The 18,161-nt window shown below is 42.7% G+C and overlaps 9 non-coding genes across 9 annotated transcripts; all 9 read left to right on the forward strand.

Moving 5' to 3' along the window:
• The first annotated feature begins 702 nt into the window (after positions 1–702).
• On the forward strand, positions 703–774 carry trnaq-cug (transfer RNA glutamine (anticodon CUG)). Its single transcript has one exon. It is a non-coding gene; the product is annotated as a tRNA-Gln (tRNA).
• Positions 775–883: 109 nt separating this feature from the next.
• On the forward strand, positions 884–957 carry trnai-aau (transfer RNA isoleucine (anticodon AAU)). The gene has a single exon. It is a non-coding gene; the product is annotated as a tRNA-Ile (tRNA).
• An 88-nt stretch (positions 958–1,045) lies between these two features.
• Positions 1,046–1,118, forward strand: trnaf-gaa (transfer RNA phenylalanine (anticodon GAA)). The gene has a single exon. It is a non-coding gene; the product is annotated as a tRNA-Phe (tRNA).
• Positions 1,119–2,933: 1,815 nt separating this feature from the next.
• On the forward strand, positions 2,934–3,007 carry trnai-aau (transfer RNA isoleucine (anticodon AAU)). The gene has a single exon. It is a non-coding gene; the product is annotated as a tRNA-Ile (tRNA).
• An 88-nt stretch (positions 3,008–3,095) lies between these two features.
• trnaf-gaa (transfer RNA phenylalanine (anticodon GAA)) lies at positions 3,096–3,168 on the forward strand. Its single transcript has one exon. It is a non-coding gene; the product is annotated as a tRNA-Phe (tRNA).
• Positions 3,169–4,940: 1,772 nt separating this feature from the next.
• On the forward strand, positions 4,941–5,014 carry trnai-aau (transfer RNA isoleucine (anticodon AAU)). The gene has a single exon. It is a non-coding gene; the product is annotated as a tRNA-Ile (tRNA).
• Positions 5,015–5,102: 88 nt separating this feature from the next.
• Positions 5,103–5,175, forward strand: trnaf-gaa (transfer RNA phenylalanine (anticodon GAA)). Its single transcript has one exon. It is a non-coding gene; the product is annotated as a tRNA-Phe (tRNA).
• Positions 5,176–7,879: 2,704 nt separating this feature from the next.
• Positions 7,880–7,953, forward strand: trnai-aau (transfer RNA isoleucine (anticodon AAU)). The gene has a single exon. It is a non-coding gene; the product is annotated as a tRNA-Ile (tRNA).
• Positions 7,954–8,041: 88 nt separating this feature from the next.
• Positions 8,042–8,114, forward strand: trnaf-gaa (transfer RNA phenylalanine (anticodon GAA)). Its single transcript has one exon. It is a non-coding gene; the product is annotated as a tRNA-Phe (tRNA).
• The last annotated feature ends 10,047 nt before the right edge of the window (positions 8,115–18,161 follow it).

Consider the following 18,161-nt stretch of genomic DNA (forward strand, 5'->3'; position numbering starts at 1 on the left):
CCAGCTGCTTCACCCTCAAGTCCACCTGCTTCCATTTGACCAAAACGCTATCTTTCTCCCAGGTGGTCACATCGCTTCTGGTGATGATTCCTATGGGCTAATCGACAGCACTCTGCTATATATTTAGTGCTTTGATTTCCCACTGCGGACACGCCATTGAATAAAAGAAAACTGTGACTTGATAGGGCTTCTGAAGGATTGCAATGATTAGTACTGCACAGAACCGGCAAAGCTGACGTAAGGAAATTCGCTCTAAACCCTCCAGGTGCAACCAGCTTTGCAATAAAAGCCAGTGTGAAAGGCATGAATACACAAGTGGAGAATGCGGGCATCGATCCCGCTACCTCTCACATGCTAAGCGAGCGCTCTACCATTTGAGCTAATTCCCCTTTTCACAAGCCAAATTGAACATTTTAGACGTGGTCAAAAAGAAAAAATAAGATCACATCTGTTCTGTGGTGGCTTCTTTGCCCTGCCTTCCATTTAGTCGTCAAATTGCCTAGAATAGCGTGCTTTTCTTTTGAAGGCCCTACCTAGTCCTGCTCCAGTAAATGTGTGAGGAGCCCTGCATGCCGAATGACGAGTTACTCAGAAATCAATGCACATTGGCCTTGCCTTGGATGGACCTTCCGCTACTTTCCTGCAAGGCCAGTTTTTTAATTCATCATCTTCATCTCGGGCAGCAGCTCTACACCATCTTGAGGTTCCATAATGTAATGGATAGCACTCTGGACTCTGAATCCAGTGATCCGAGTTCAAATCTCGGTGGGACCTGTTTTTATTTTGCCAGCAGCGCACAAAAAAAGTTAAAATAGCATCCTGTTCCCTTGAAGGCCAAAGAATGACACTAACTCTGGGTTTTCCAGCACACTGGTAAGAAAACGGCCGGTTAGCTCAGTTGGTTAGAGCGTGGTGCTAATAACGCCAAGGTCGCGGGTTCGATACCCGTACTGGCCAAATTTTTACTCTCTTATGCCTCAGATGCACTTAAGGGCTCAGCTTGTTCTCACAGACATCCCTGCAGCAGGAAAGCTGTGTCATGGCAGCCGAAATAGCTCAGTTGGGAGAGCGTTAGACTGAAGATCTAAAGGTCCCTGGCTCGATCCCGGGTTTCGGCAATGTTGTTGTTCTGTTTTGGGCACAGGGTCAGTTGAATGAAAGTCACCCAAAAAGCCTAGCCGCTTCACCCTTAAGTCCACCTGCTTCCATTTGACCAAAACGCTATCTTTCTCCCAGGTGGTCACATCGCTTCTGGTGATGATTCCTATGGCCTAATCGACAGCACTCTGCTATATATTTAGTGCTTTGATTTCCCACTGCGGACGCTCCATCGAATAAAAGAAAACTGTGACTTGATAGGGCTTCTGAAGGATTGCAATGATTAGTACTATACAGAACCGGCAAAGCTGACGTAAGGAAATTCGCTCTAAACCCTCCAGGTGCAACCAGCTTTGCAATAAAAGCCAGTGTGAAAGGCATGAAAACAGAAGTGGATAATGCGGGCATCGATCCAGCTACCTCTCTCATGCATGCTAAGCGACCGTTCTACCATTTAAGCTAATTCCCCTTTTCACAGTCAAAATTGAACATTTTAGACGTGGTCGAAAAAGAAAAAATAATATCACATCTGTTCTGTGGTGGCTTCTTTGCCCTGCCTGCCATTTAGTCGTCAAATTGCCTAGAATGGCGTGCTTTTCTTTTGAAGGCCCTACCTAGTAATGCTCCAGTAAATGTGTGAGGAGCCCTGCATGCCGAATGACGAGTTACTCAGAAATCAATGCACATTGGCCTTGCCTTGGATGGACCTTCCGCTACTTTCCTGCAAGGCCAGTTTTTTAATTCATCATCTTCATCTCGGGCAGCAGCTCTACACCATCTTGAGGTTCCATAATGTAATGGATAGCACTCTGCATCCAGCGATCTAAATTCAAATCTAGATGGGACCTGTTTTTTTTTTTGCCAGCACTGCACAAAAAAGCTAAAATAGCATTCTATTCCCTTGAAGGCCAGAGAATAACAGTTACTATGGGTTTTCTAGGACCCTCAAGTCCAGCTGCTTCACCCTCAAGTCCACCTGCTTCCATTTGACCAAAACGCTATCTTTCTCCCAGGTGGTCACATCGCTTCTGGTGATGATTCCTATGGGCTAATCGACAGCACTCTGCTATATATTTAGTGCTTTGATTTCCCACTGCGGACGCGCCATTGAATAAAAGTAAACTGTGACTTGATAGGGCTTCTGAAGGATTGCAATGATTAGTACTGCACAGAACCGGCAAAGCTGACGTAAGGAAATTCGCTCTAAACCCTCCAGGTGCAACCAGCTTTGCAATAAAAGCCACTGTGATAGGCATGAAAACACAAGTGGAAAATGCAGGCATTGATCCCGCTACCTCTCGCATGCTAAGCAAGCACTCTACCATTTGAGCTAATTCCCCTTTTCACAAGCCAAATTGAACATTTTAGACGTGGTCAAAAAAGAAAAAATAAGATCACATCTGTTCTGTGGTGGCTTCTTTGCCCTGCCTGCCATTTAGTTGTCAAATTGCCTAGAATGGCGTGCTTTTCTTTTGAAGGCCCTACCTAGTCCTGCTCCAGTAAATGTGTGAGGAGCCCTGTATGCCGAGAGACGAGTTACTCAGAAATCAATGCACATTGGCCTTGCCTTGGATGGACCTTCTGCTACTTTCCTGCAAGGCCATTTTTTTAATTCATCATCTTCATGTCGGCCAGCAGCTCTATATCATCTAAATATTCCATGGTGTAATGGTTAGCACTCTGTACTCTGAATCCAGTGATCTGAGTTCAAATCTCGGTGGAACCTGTTTTTATTTTGCCAGCACCGCACAAAAAAAGTTAAAATAGCATCCTGTTCCCTTGAAGGCCAAAGAATGACACTAACTCTGGGTTTTCCAGTACACTGGTGAGAAAACGGCCGGTTAGCTCAGTTGGTTAGAGCGTGGTGCTAATAACGCCAAGGTCGCGGGTTCGATACCCGTACTGGCCAAACTTTTACTCTCTTATGCCTCAGATGCACTTAAGGGCTCAGCTTGCTCTCACAGACATCCCTGCTGCAGGAAAACTGTGTCATGGCAGCCGAAATAGCTCAGTTAGGAGAGCGTTAGACTGAAGATCTAAAGGTCCCTGGTTCAATCCCTGGTTTCGGCAAAGCAATGTTGTTGTTCTGTTTTGGGCACAGGGTCAGTTGAATGACAGTCACCCAAAAAGCCTAGCCGCTTCACCCTTAAGTCCACCTGCTTCCATTTGACCAAAACGCTATCTTTCTCCCAGGTGGTCACATCGCTTCTGGTGATGATTCCTATGGCCTAATCGACAGCACTCTGCTATATATTTAGTGCTTTGATTTCCCACTGCGGACGCGCCATCGAATAAAAGAAAACTGTGACTTGATAGGGCTTCTGAAGGATTGCAATGATTAGTACTATACAGAACCGGCAAAGCTGACGTAAGGAAATTCGCTCTAAACCCTCCAGGTGCAACCAGCTTTGCAATAAAAGCCAGTGTGAAAGGCATGAAAACACAAGTGGATAATGCGGGCATCGATCCAGCTACCTCTCTCATGCATGCTAAGCGACCGTTCTACCATTTAAGCTAATTCCCCTTTTCACAATCAAAATTGAACATTTTAGACGTGGTCGAAAAAGAAAAAATAAGATCACATCTGTTCTGTAGTGGCTTCTTTGCCCTGCCTGCCATTTAGTCGTCAAATTGCCTAGAATGGCGTGCTTTTCTTTTGAAGGCCCTACCTAGTAATGCTCCAGTAAATGTGTGAGGAGCCCTGCATGCCGAATGACGAGTTACTCAGAAATCAATGCACATTGGCCTTGCCTTGGATGGACCTTCTGCTACTTTCCTGCAAGGCCAGTTTTTTAATTCATCATCTTCATCTCGGGCAGCAGCTCTACACCATCTTGAGGTTCCATAATGTAATAGATATAACACTCTGCATCCAGCGATCTAAATTCAAATCTAGATAGGACCTGTTTTTTTCTTTGGCAGCACCGCACAAAAAAGCTAAAATAACTTTCTATTCCCTTGAAGGCCAGAGAATAACAGTTACTATGGGTTTTCTAGGACCCTCAAGTCCAGCTGCTTCACCCTCAAGTCCACCTGCTTCCATTTGACGAAAACGCTATCTTTCTCCCAGGTGGTCACATCGCTTCTGGTGATGATTCCTATGGGCTAATCGACAGCACTCTGCTATATATTAAGTGCTTTGATTTCCCACTGCGGACGCGCCATCGAATAAAAGTAAACTGTGACTTGATAGGGCTTCTGAAGGATTGCAATGATTAGTACTACACAGAACCGGCAAAGCTGACGTAAGGAAATTCGCTCTAAACCCTCCAGGTGCAACCAGCTTTGCAATAAAAGCCACTGTGAAAGGCATGAAAACACAAGTGGAGAATGCGGGCTAAGCGAGCACTCTATCATTTGAGCTAATTCACCTTTTCACAATCAAAATTGAACATTTTAGACGTGGTCGAAAAAGAAAAAATAAGATCACATCTGTTCTGTGGTGGCTTCTTTGCCCTGCCTGCCATTTAGTCGTCAAATTGCCTAGAATGGCGTGCTTTTCTTTTGAAGGCCCTACCTAGTCCTGCTCCAGTAAATGTGTGAGGAGCCCTGCATGCCGAATGACGAGTTACTCAGAAATCAATGCACATTGGCCTTGCCTTGGATGGACCTTCTGCTACTTTCCTGCAAGGCCATTTTTTTAATTCATCATCTTCATGTCGGGCAGCAGCTCTATATCATCTTATAGTTCCATGGTGTAATGGTTAGCACTCTGAATCCAGTGATCCGAGTTCAAATCTAGGTGGGACCTGTTTTTATTTTGCCAGCACAGCACAAAAAAAGTTTAAAAAGGCCAAAGAATGACACTAACTCTGGGTTTTCCAGCACACTGGTAAGAAAACGGCCGGTTAGCTCAGTTGGTTAGAGCGTGGTGCTAATAACGCCAAGGTCGCGGGTTCGATACCCATACTGGCCAAATTTTTACTCTCTTATGCCTCAGATGCACTTAAGGGCTCAGCTTGGTCTCACAGACATCCCTGCTGCAGGAAAGCTGTGTCATGGCAGCCGAAATAGCTCAGTTGGGAGAGCGTTAGACTGAAGATCTAAAGGTCCCTGGTTCGATCCTGGGTTTCGCCAATGCAATGCAATGCAATGCAATGTTGTTGTTCTGTTTTGGGCACAGGGTCAGTTGAATGAAAGTCACCCAAAAAGCCTAGCCGCTTCACCCTTAAGTCCACCTGCTTCCATTTGACCAAAACGCTATCTTTCTCCCAGGTGGTCACATCGCTTCTGGTGATGATTCCTATGGCCTAATCGACAGCACTCTGCTATATATTTAGTGCTTTGATTTCCCACTGCGGACACGCCATCGAATAAAAGAAAACTGTGACTTGATAGGGCTTCTGAAGGATTGCAATGATTAATACTATACAGAACCGGCAAAGCTGACGTAAGGAAATTCGCTCTAAACCCTCCAGGTGCAACCAGCATTGCAATAAAAGCCAGTGTGAAAGGCATGAAAACAGAAGTGGATAATGCGGGCATCGATCCAGCTACCTCTCTCATGCATGCTAAGCGACCGTTCTACCATTTAAGCTAATTCCCCTTTTCACAATCAAAATTGTACATTTTAGACGTGGTCGAAAAAGAAAAAATAAGATCACATCTGTTCTGTAGTGGCTTCTTTGCCCTGCCTGCCATTTAGTCGTCAAATTGCCTAGAATGGCGTGCTTTTCTTTTGAAGGCCCTACCTAGTAATGCTCCAGTAAATGTGTGAGGAGCCCTGCATGCCGAATGACGAGTTACTCAGAAATCAATGCACATTGGCCTTGCCTTGGATGGACCTTCTGCTACTTTCCTGCAAGGCCAGTTTTTTAATTCATCATCTTCATCTCGGGCAGCAGCTCTACACCATCTTGAGGTTCCATAATGTAATGGATAGCACTCTGCATCCAGCGATCTAAATTCAAATCTAGATGGGACCTGTTTTTTTTGCCAGCACCGCACAAAAAAGCTAAAATAGCATTCTATTCCCTTGAAGGCCAGAGAATAACAGTTACTATGGGTTTTCTAGGACCCTCAAGTCCAGCCGCTTCACCCTTAAGTCCACCTGCTTCCATTTGACCAAAACGCTATCTTTCTCCCAGGTGGTCACATCGCTTCTGGTGATGATTCCTATGGCCTAATCGACAGCACTCTGCTATATATTTAGTGCTTTGATTTCCCACTGCGGACACGCCATCGAATAAAAGAAAACTGTGACTTGATAGGGCTTCTGAAGGATTGCAATGATTAATACTATACAGAACCGGCAAAGCTGACGTAAGGAAATTCGCTCTAAACCCTCCAGGTGCAACCAGCATTGCAATAAAAGCCAGTGTGAAAGGCATGAAAACAGAAGTGGATAATGCGGGCATCGATCCAGCTACCTCTCTCATGCATGCTAAGCGACCGTTCTACCATTTAAGCTAATTCCCCTTTTCACAATCAAAATTGTACATTTTAGACGTGGTCGAAAAAGAAAAAATAAGATCACATCTGTTCTGTAGTGGCTTCTTTGCCCTGCCTGCCATTTAGTCGTCAAATTGCCTAGAATGGCGTGCTTTTCTTTTGAAGGCCCTACCTAGTAATGCTCCAGTAAATGTGTGAGGAGCCCTGCATGCCGAATGACGAGTTACTCAGAAATCAATGCACATTGGCCTTGCCTTGGATGGACCTTCTGCTACTTTCCTGCAAGGCCAGTTTTTTAATTCATCATCTTCATCTCGGGCAGCAGCTCTACACCATCTTGAGGTTCCATAATGTAATGGATAGCACTCTGCATCCAGCGATCTAAATTCAAATCTAGATGGGACCTGTTTTTTTTGCCAGCACCGCACAAAAAAGCTAAAATAGCATTCTATTCCCTTGAAGGCCAGAGAATAACAGTTACTATGGGTTTTCTAGGACCCTCAAGTCCAGCTGCTCTACCCTCAAGTCCACCTGCTTCCATTTGACGAAAACGCTATATTTCTCCCAGGTGGTCACATCGCTTCTGGTGATGATTCCTATGGGCTAATCGACAGCACTCTGCTATATATTTAGTGCTTTGATTTCCCACTGCGGACACGCCATCGAATAAAAGAAAACTGTGACTTGATAGGGCTTCTGAAGGATTGCAATGATTAATACTATACAGAACCGGCAAAGCTGACGTAAGGAAATTCGCTCTAAACCCTCCAGGTGCAACCAGCTTTGCAATAAAAGCCAGTGTGAAAGGCATGAAAACAGAAGTGGATAATGCGGACATCGATCCAGCTACATCTCTCATGCATGCTAAGCGACCGTTCTACCATTTAAGCTAATTCCCCTTTTCACAGTCAAAATTGAACATTTTAGACGTGGTCGAAAAAGAAAAAATAATATCACATCTGTTCTGTGGTGGCTTCTTTGCCCTGCCTGCCATTTAGTCGTCAAATTGCCTAGAATGGCGTGCTTTTCTTTTGAAGGCCCTACCTAGTAATGCTCCAGTAAATGTGTGAGGAGCCCTGCATGCCGAATGGCAAGTTACTCAGAAATCAATGCACATTGGCCTTGCCTTGGATGGACCTTCCGCTACTTTCCTGCAAGGCCAGTTTTTTAATTCATCATCTTCATCTCGGGGAGCAGCAGCTCTACACCATCTTGAGGTTCCATAATGTAATGGATAGCACTCTGCATCCAGCGATCTAAATTCAAATCTAGATGGGACCTGTTTTTTTTTTTGCCAGCACCGCACAAAAAAGCTAAAATAGCATTCTATTCCCTTGAAGGCCAGAGAATAACAGTTACTATGGGTTTTCCAGCACACTGGTAAGAAAAAGGCCGGTTAGCTCAGTTGGCTAGAGCGTGGTGCTAATAACGCCAAGGTCGCGGGTTCGATACCCGTACAGGCCAAATTTTTACTCTCTTATGCCTCAGATGCACTTACGGGCTCAGCTTGGTCTCACAGACATCCCTGATGCAGGAAAGCTGTGTCATGGCTGCCGAAATAGCTCAGTTGGGAGAGCGTTAGACTGAAGATCTAAAGGTCCCTGGTTCGATCCCAGGTTTCGGCAAAGCAATGTTGTTGTTCTGTTTTTGGGCACAGGGTCAGTAGAATGAAAGTCACCCAAAAAGCCTAGCCGCTTCACCCTTAAGTCCACCTGCTTCCATTTGACGAAAACGCTATCTTTCTCCCAGGTGGTCACATCGCTTCTGGTGATGATTCCTATGGGCTAATCGACAGCACTCTGCTATATATTTAGTGCTTTGATTTCCCACTGCGGACACGCCATCGAATAAAAGTAAACTGTGACTTGATAGGGCTTCTGAAGGATTGCAATGATTAGTACTACACAGAACCGGCAAAGCTGACGTAAGGAAATTCGCTCTAAACCCTCCAGGTGCAACCAGCTTTGCAATAAAAGCCACTGTGAAAGGCATGAAAACACAAGTGGAGAATGCAGGCATCGATCCCGCTACCTCTCGCATGCTAAGCGAGCTCTCTACCATTTGAGCTAATTCCCCTTTTCACAATCAAAATTGAACATTTTAGACGTGGTCGAAAAAGAAAAAATGAGATCACATCTGTTCTGTGGTGGCTTCTTTGCCCTGCCTGCCATTTAGTCGTCAAATTGCTTAGAATGGCGTGCTTTTCTTTTGAAGGCCCTACCTAGTAATGGTCCAGTAAATGTGTGAGGAGCCCTGCATGCCGAATGACAAGTTACGCAGAAATCAATGCACATTGGCCTTGCCTTGGATGGACCTTCTGCTACTTTCCTGCAAGGCCAGTTTTTAAATTCATCATCTTCATCTCGGGCAGCAGCTTTACACCATCTTGAGGTTTCATAATGTAATGGATAGCACTCTGCAGTTGGTTAGAGCGTGGTGCTAATAACGCCAAGGTCGCGGGTTCGATACCCGTACTGGCCAAATTTTTACTCTCTTATGCCTCAGATGCACTTAAGGGCTCAGCTTGGTCTCACAGACATTCCTGCTGCAGGAAAGCTGTGTCATGGCAGCCGAAATAGCTCAGTTGGGAGAGCGTTAGACTGAAGATCTAAAGGTCCCTGGTTCGATCCGTAGTTTCGGCAAAGCAATGTTGTTGTTCTGTTTTGGGCACAGGGTCAGTTGAATGAAAGTCACCCAAAAAGCCTAGCCGCTTCACCCTTAAGTCCACCTGCTTCCATTTGACCAAAACGTTATCTTTCTCCCAGGTGGTCACATCGCTTCTGGTGATGATTCCTATGGCCTAATCGACAGCACTCTGCTATGTGAAGTTTCATAAACTAATTTCGAGAGGAGCACGTGATATGATTGAGCACGTCTGGCCACTCATCTGTAATCAGTAATAATCCAATCAGAGTGATCCTAGTTTACTATAAATGAATTATTTTCTCCCTAATGTTTTATCTTCGTTTGGAAGAATGCTTCCCGCTACAAACGCTCCAGCATTTAACCTAGGCTTCAGCATTGTTTAAACCTTTCAACGTGGAAGAACAAACAAACAAACAGCAACAACAACAACTCCAGCCAGAACCCCGCTCTCCCCAAAATATCAGCCGCCGCCTCGCCAGCTATCAAGCCTGAATTACAGCAAGACGCCGGCCCACCAGCTCTTCCAATTACTACTCCTACTGCCCCACTCAAAGCAAGCCACACCTTCCATTAAACTCAAGACGCCGGTGATCCAAGCCATTTCTATAAAGCCTGACTCTCACTGATATCCTAGAGGTCCACTTTCGGTAACGTACATGCTTTAAGCAGAAGCTTCGCTACATAACTACACTCTAACAAAGACTAAACATTTTATAAAAGTTTTGAAAGATGAGACCAGCGTGAATCAATAGATTTCAATAAAGAACTCACCTCTCAACCTCCCGCCTGTCCACAGATCCATAACTTTCTGACTGCAGAAGTAATTCAATTGCAACTGACCAAGCAATCTTTTCCACAAACATTAGTCCACAACATACTCATATGTTGATAAACGTCCATGGAAGGATGCACTGTTTTCAGTCAAACCAGCTGCTGGAGCGCGTGCAGCAGAATAGTCTTTTAAGCACAAACACTATAGCGATTTTGCTTGACAAAATGGCCGCCGACCTTTTGCACTCTGACGGATACTCCAAGGAGCCAATAGCCAAAAGGAGAAATGTCACCATCCAATGAGCTTTCCAAACTTTAGATGACCCCGCCTTATCTCTTGACAGTTTCATGAATGGACTGAGTGCTAAGACTTTGTGAATGAATCCGGCCAGATACGCTCGAGATTTTTCAATCACGTTAAGATTCCGAACGTGATATTTATCTTGGACTTAGTAAAAGCCCATGACAAACAGTACATTCACACAGTTCCAAGTGGTGACATCGTTTTTTGAAGTTAAAGGTTTGATGTTGGCAGTTGATTATTTACATTTTATTTATATATAAAAAAATAAATAAAATAAAAAAATAAAAAATAAATAAATAAAATAAAAAAATTTAATAATAACCCCTCTGCCACATCTAATCTGATAGCCAAGGAACCAACGAAAAGAGTATTACCCAGCCAGTGAAAAACATTCAACACAAAGCATTGAAGCTCTTTTGCAACATGCCAATAGCTACTCTTATATCAATACACATGAGTGCCATAGTCATGCTTATAATGGCAAGTCAGTGGGATGAGAAACAGCGAAGAAACAACTTCCTGCTTGACTGCTACGAACAAAGAGGACATTTCTGGCAGTAGAATAACGTTTCATCCACTGACTCTGTTAGATACATTTTGCTTTTAAACAAACTACTATATCACTAAGGGGTTAAACTCCACTTCACCATACTATCACCTCACCTGCTCTTCAAGAGGTACTTCCAGGACCACCAGCCAAGACTCGGCCCATATCCTCAGCTCTCCATCCATCTGCCACCCTGCAGAGGGACGAATGTCCACTTCTACAACCCTTGCTTATTGTGACATCTAAGCTATTGTAACATGTATTAACAAAGGCGCTTCCATTCACAGTTGCCCACGCTCTTATGAAGTGACCTTGCATGAATATCAGCTAAAACATTTAATTATGTACCATGACATGTACCATGTCGTGACCATTTAATCTCTAATTCTTTCTTGTTTTCTCATTTTAGAGGTCATGGCTACCAGCTCCAGAAACTACCCTTATTCAACCCATCACACTCTACATCCATTCCAAATGTATTCACACTCTTCGCAAAGATGCATTTCCCCTCATACAGCCCACACACCTTAGGCCATATTCACACTAGCCCCTTTTGCCTCATACAGCCCACACACTTGAGGCCATAATCACACAAGCCCATTTTGCCTCATACAGCCCACACACTTGAGGCCATATTCACACTAGCCCCTTTTTGGTTTTTAAAAAGTCTGAATTAACATAATTTCAATCCCACATTCCATCCCATCATAGCTGATCTAACTAGGCAGGAGGAGGAAGCTCTGCCTTTCTTTAATAATAAGCCCCCCCCCCCCCTATTAACACTATTAGCTTCCTTACACCTCAAGAGAACAATACCACATCACGGAAGCCCAGCTGATCCTCTCCAACTGACCGCCACCCTCATGCATTTCTAGCCCTCTTCCCCTCTTTTCTTCCTTTAATTTTCCTCCAAACTCAAACTATCCCATACTTCCATTTACTCTTTTCACCACAGCTCTGAATCATTTAGAGGTCACCCAAGTGTCAATTGATGTAGCAGCAATGCTCTAAACAAGTCATATACACTTACACTTCAAATACCACTATCGTCACACTCCCCCCCATGAATACAGTAATAGATGCTTCTGCAGCAGCACATATTGTCTCCATACTGACCCACCGCACCTCTGCAGCAGCAGAGACGCTCAGCTGAGCTATCCCCCCCCCCCATAGCGCAACTGCAGTGACATCTAACCGACCCCTTATTCACTCACCTCTACATATCACTAACAACAGTATTTTTCATTCTTACGGGAACATGCATAACTATCCAATGCTGACTACCACTGCATCTCGACAACTGCAGAGACACTCCACCCAGTTACATTCACCAATAACACCATGGCACTGGCACTCTAGCTAAGCTCCTCTTTTACTCATCTCTACATATCACTACTGACTCTCACTTCACCTCTACATATCACTAATGACAGTATTTTTATTCTTACAGGAACATGCATAACTATACAATACTGACTACCAATGCACCTTTGCAACCTTTACATTCACCCATAGCACTACTGCACTGGCACTCTTGCTAAGCCCCCCTTTTAATTAATCTACATATCACTACTGACTCTCACCTCACCTCTACTTAGCACTAATGACAGTAATTTTTTCTTACAGGAACATGCATAACTATACAATACTGACTACCACTGCATCTTTGCAACAGCAGAGATGCTTCATGTTACATTCACCCATAACACCACTGCACTGGCACTCTAGCTGAGCCCCTCTGTTACTTCATCTCTACATATCGTTACTGATAATATTTAGCACTCATAATGCTCCAATGCTGACTACCACTGCACCTCTGCAACAGCAGAGACGCTCCGCCGAGCCTTATTTTCCCTCTGCCTTCCCCCTGCCTCCTCCCCTCTCCCCCTCCCCATTTATAGTTGACAATCGCCCAGTAACATTATTCCAAATTTAGAGATGATTCATAGCACTCTCCGCCTCTCAGACCCCCACTCACTCTCCAGTCCCCCTTTTCACAGGGCCTCTGCGAGGGGTTAAGGAGTTAAGTCAATATAGAAAAGTTTGAGGACATTAAAAGTTTAAATAGTCTTAGATTCCTGCAATGTACTAAATTTATCTATTTCATACAAGGTATCATTGTATGGTAAAATTTTAATTTTAAATCTGTGAATATCAGGATGTTGTGAAGTTACGAAATCAGTAAAATCCTAGTAGATTTGACAGCTTGTTGCTTATTTACCACAGTTACCAAGGCAACACCATTATTTCAGCAGCTCTATAGGGACATGTTGAATCGGCTAGATTTTATAGATCTATATTCCATATGTATGTTTTAGTTTGGATTAATTTCTTTCATTTTAATATTTAGTAAACATATTGTAAGACAAATATCGCCAGTATTTCTGGTTGAAAAGTGGTTATAGGTCTTTAAACGTATTGAAAGAGTCTTAAAGGTATTTAAAGGTGTTGAATTACACTTTCTGATTCCTGTATATACTCTGTTTCAGAATATGAGCAGCCACCACAGAAGCCCAAAGGGCTTTACAACAACAGATCCAGACCCTGGGAAGGTGGTCATCCAATGCCTTAAAGACATACATACGTCTTTGCCAAAGGCACCTCAAAGAAGCCCAGATGACTCTCGCCAGCCATCAACCCACAGCTACTCAAGGGCGAGGGCATGACCCAGCCACCTTCCCTCCTCCTTTCCCTTACTTTTAAACTGAGTAAAACTCAACCTTCTCCCCCAGTCACATAGTAAATCGAAGGTGCATACAAGCCCCCTCTTCACCCCGCCACCCCCGGCCGTTTCTGCAGGAGTCTTCACAGCCCCCTCCCATTTCCCGACTCCTGCCAGACCCTGCCCCCCCCCTACGGCTCTGACTCCTGCAGGAGTGTTACCCCGAGCTTCGACTCCCGCAGGAGTCATCTCACTGCCCCCCCAGGCCTTAGCAAATTTCTCTTATATGTTTGCATATATATGGGTGTATGCGTTTGCGTACGTATGTATGTATATGTGCGGGCGTAGATGTTGTATATGCATGTATGTATGTATGTACACATGTATAGAAGTATACACGTGTATAAGCGTGTATGTGGGTTTATATGTATATACGTATGCGTACGTGTATGTATGGATTTGTGTGTGTATATATGTATCTATGTATGCAAGTACATGGACATATATATTTTTTACTTATAGCACTGTCACTCCCCGCTCCATCTCCTCACGGAGTGTTCCTCGAGCACCTAACTCATCCCGTCACCCTCTAACAGGAGTCTTCACCGTCCAAATCCCCTTTTTCCCAGTCTCCTGTCAGAGTCGGCCAGCTTGCCCTGTTCCCCGGGCGCCGACCCCCGCAGGGGTCATGTCACTGCCCCCCCCAAGGCCACTGAAACTCATTATTTATATATATCTATGGATTCTCGTCCATGGTTATATATTTATATAGAGCGCTGTCACTCCCTGCTCTATCTCCAAGTAGGAGTGTTCCTCGAGCATCGACTCCCACAGGAGTCTTGCCAAACTTGCCACTCACCCTCTAGCAGAAATCTCCACCACCCAAATCCCAATTCACGATTTCTGCCGGAGACGGCAAATAATAAGAATTGCTGCCCCCAACTCCCGCAGCGCCTATTCCAACTCACAGAAGTCTTCTGATTGCCCCCTCCAGGCCTTAGATTACCCCATTATATATATATATATATATATTTATATACTCTCATATATACATATATATTTATATATAGCGCTGCCACTTCCCAGCTCTATCTCCGTCAGGAGTGTTCCTCGAGCATATTTTGTTTTGATTCTTAATGAGTCAACCCTGGCCACCCCTTTCTGGCCCCCCTCCACTAGTCACCTTCCTCAAATATCTCCGAGCTCAGGGTTCTCTCCCGGGACAGCATGCCAAACCTGCTTTATACGCCAAGCATATCTAAGTGGGAACTCTTGAAGTGAAGTTTCATAAACTAATTTCGAGAGGAGCACGTGATATGATTGAGCACGTCTGGCCACTCATCAGTAATCAGTAATAATCCAATCAGAGTGATCCTAGTTTACTATAAATGGATCATTTTCTCCCTAATGTTTTATCTTCGTTTGGAAGAATCCCGCCTTCCACCCCTTCTCCTCCTTTTCCTCCCTTTTCTAAAAGGGGGAGCTCTCGAGAGCTACCTGATCTCGGATCTCCTGATATGCTTATCGACCGGGCGGGAGCCCTGGGCTCAAATATCTCCGAGCTCAGGGTTCTCTCCCGGGACAGCATGCCAAACCTGCTTTTTACGCCAAGCATATCTAAGTGGGAACTCTTGAAATGTAAATTATCAAAGTTCTCTTACATTTGCAAATTGGAGTAAAATAACCACGGTAAATGCAGATAGAAACTTCTTATTCTGAAAAGTCATTTTCCACTTGGAATTATAAGGTTCTATCTGGCAGATCATTCATTAAAGCATTACTTTTCAAGAAATATGTTGAAGCTTGAGAAAGTATTTTTTTTTGTTTTCTGTAACATTTATTTCATGTTTTAGGATGAATATTTTTTCTTGTTCAAATTAAGCATACAAAATGTGCAAAAAAATGTTCCAGTGCAGCTGTTAATTTTATCCAACTAATATGTTAATATTTATAAAATTTTATGCTTTATATGAATTATTGAATTACATCAATTGAATTATAGGCCCCATGAATTAAATTAGGTATTTGCCCTTCAAGGCTTAATATTAAATTTTAAAGAAACAGATGATGACCAAATGAGTTTAATAAACACTGAAAAGTGTTTCACTGACTATATGTAAACAAATAAATATATTTGACATTTAATATTTACATTTTTATCATACATCCATCGTTTTTCAACAATGTAAAATTTAACATTTCATCTTAATGTCGGAGACGCTGTAATGCAGTTGGTAGCACAATTGCCTCACAGCAAGGTCGCTAGTTCAAACCTCGGCAGGGTCAGTTGGCATTTCTGTGTGGAGTTTGCATGTTCTCTCCGTGTTGATGTGGGTTTCCTCCGGGTGCTCCGGTTTCCCCCACAGTCCAAAGACGTGCGGTACAAGTGAATTGGGTAAGCTAAATTGTCCATAGTGTATTTGTGTGAATGAGTGTGTATGGGTGATTCCCAGTGATGGGTTGCAGCTGGAAGGGCATCCGCTGCGTAAAACATATGCTGGATTAGTTGGCAGTTCATTCCGCTGTGGTGACCCCAGATTAATAAAGGGACTAAGCCGAAAAGAAAATGAATGAATGCATGAATCTCAATGTCAAGAAATGCTTCTAAATCATCACATTTGTGTGGCATTATTTGGTCGACTCTGATTTTGTCTTTCTGGTGTTTTCCGCTATCAATGGAGCAGTCCGGCAAATGACAAAGAAAGCTGATCCTGATTGGTCCTCGTGCGTGCATTAAAAATGCTGATTGGCTCACAGAAAGAACCTTATAGAGCCAAGCTAGAGTTCGACTTTGTAGATAAACCTTTTTTGTTTTTTAAATAAAAAGTCTTAAAATGTAAACAACTTATAAAAAAAACATCATATAATGTAAATAAGATGTCATTTAATAAGAACATGTGAATAACTCAATTTTGACAAAAATGTCAGATAGAACCTTATAATTCTAAGGTGACGATATATATATATATATATATATATATATATATATATATATTAGTGGAGGGCCGTTATAAGACTCTTATCGTGCGATAAAAAAAATTGCCGTTGGATTGGGAGCTGGGTGTATTCCACGCAAGCTATGATGACTTATGATGTATACCTAACCGGTGAGCCGTCTGACAAAAAGTGCCCTTCTAAATCAAATCAGCAGGATGCCTTTCTGGATCTTTTACATACTTCGAAGACACTACAGACTATATCTACATGGACATCTGTAATCTAACCTTAATAGACAATAATATTGTGGCCGATTAAGCGGAGAAAAAAAAAAAAGAGACATCAAATGCGGGATGAAAACTTTGTGAACTGATCGCTATATTTTCTTTCTCAAACTCCACACTTATAAAGGGGAAAACCACCACATCACTTTCAGCTCAAAACTCTGAAAGGGGAAAAACCTCAAGAACAACTCGTGAATTCTGTAACATGTATAAATGTATGCACCACAATAAAATTAAGGCGTTTACGTAAAGTGCGTTCATGTAAGAGTTTCCTGTAATTTTGCCTGACTTTAACTGCAGTTCGGCAGTTCCACATTCAACCATGAACATTGCATTCAGGCCCCCGTGACACACTGGGGTATTAGACGCAAATAGGGAATAAGGACTGGTGAGTGTTATAGAATTTAATAACACAACCCAATGGAACGAAGAAAAACTTCTGCATTTCACGATGTGTAATGTGTGTGTGTGTGTGTGGTCCTTTACAGACATCCGCATGTGTGGATCTTGTTGGAAAATATGGCGAAAAGTCCTACATGACGGTAATAGTATGATTGCAGTGTTTACTTCAATAATGCCACTAATATATGCATACTCCACACTTAATTCCATTTCTGTTTAGTTCAGTTACGACTTTAGTCAGATTAAAGTAATAAAAAATAAATAAAATCGCTGTTTGGAGCTTATGTAGGCCTACAGTTCAAAATTCATGTTTAACTGAATAAACAGTAAACACAAGTACATCTTACTGAATATCATTTATTTTCATCACCAATTATCATAGTAGAACAGTTTCTTAAGCAGTTTGTGATGCATTTTGGAAACAGGAGATGCCACAACACATCAGGAGTTTCTCAAGTCAACATCTCATAATCTGACACAAATCTGATCTGTCCAAATTGGCAAGCGGCATTGTGTAATCTGAAAGGCCTTTAGGGAGTCTGCATCAGTCGGTCACTGTCATTGCCGTATGGCGAGTTTACACCGCATGAGTTTAGCCGGACTTTCATTCATCAAAATGTAACATTTTCTTAAGAAAGATTTTGAATATGGACCAGTCAAATCAGAAGCCTAGATTCGTCTACAGAGAACCAGGGTGTCACAACAATAATGAACCACTCACGCAGCGGATAAGTTTGAACTGATTGTATTGTTTGTGTTCAGTTTTTAATAAATCATAAGAAACAAAAAAAATTTGAGAAAATACAAAAAATAATCGATAATAAATGAAATAATAAAATGTTTCACAAATGTTTCTCAATTTGATTTCTTACAGGTTTCAAACACCGGTTTTACTTAACAGGTAAGTATATATTAGGTAAGTATAACCTTTACTCAATACTGTTGATGAAATATAACTGAAACAATCCTTTATTTTCACAGGTTTCACTCTCAATTCTCTTCAATTTCACAGATAGAAAAAATAAACATGACTCTTTATCAGTAAAATGAAAGACCCTTATAAGTAACGATTTAAATTGTTATGAAATAAACTATTAAAGAAAAAAAAATCTGGATTAA

Source organism: Danio aesculapii, chromosome 4, assembly GCF_903798145.1.
Source record: "Danio aesculapii chromosome 4, fDanAes4.1, whole genome shotgun sequence".
NCBI lineage: Eukaryota > Metazoa > Chordata > Actinopteri > Cypriniformes > Danionidae > Danio > Danio aesculapii.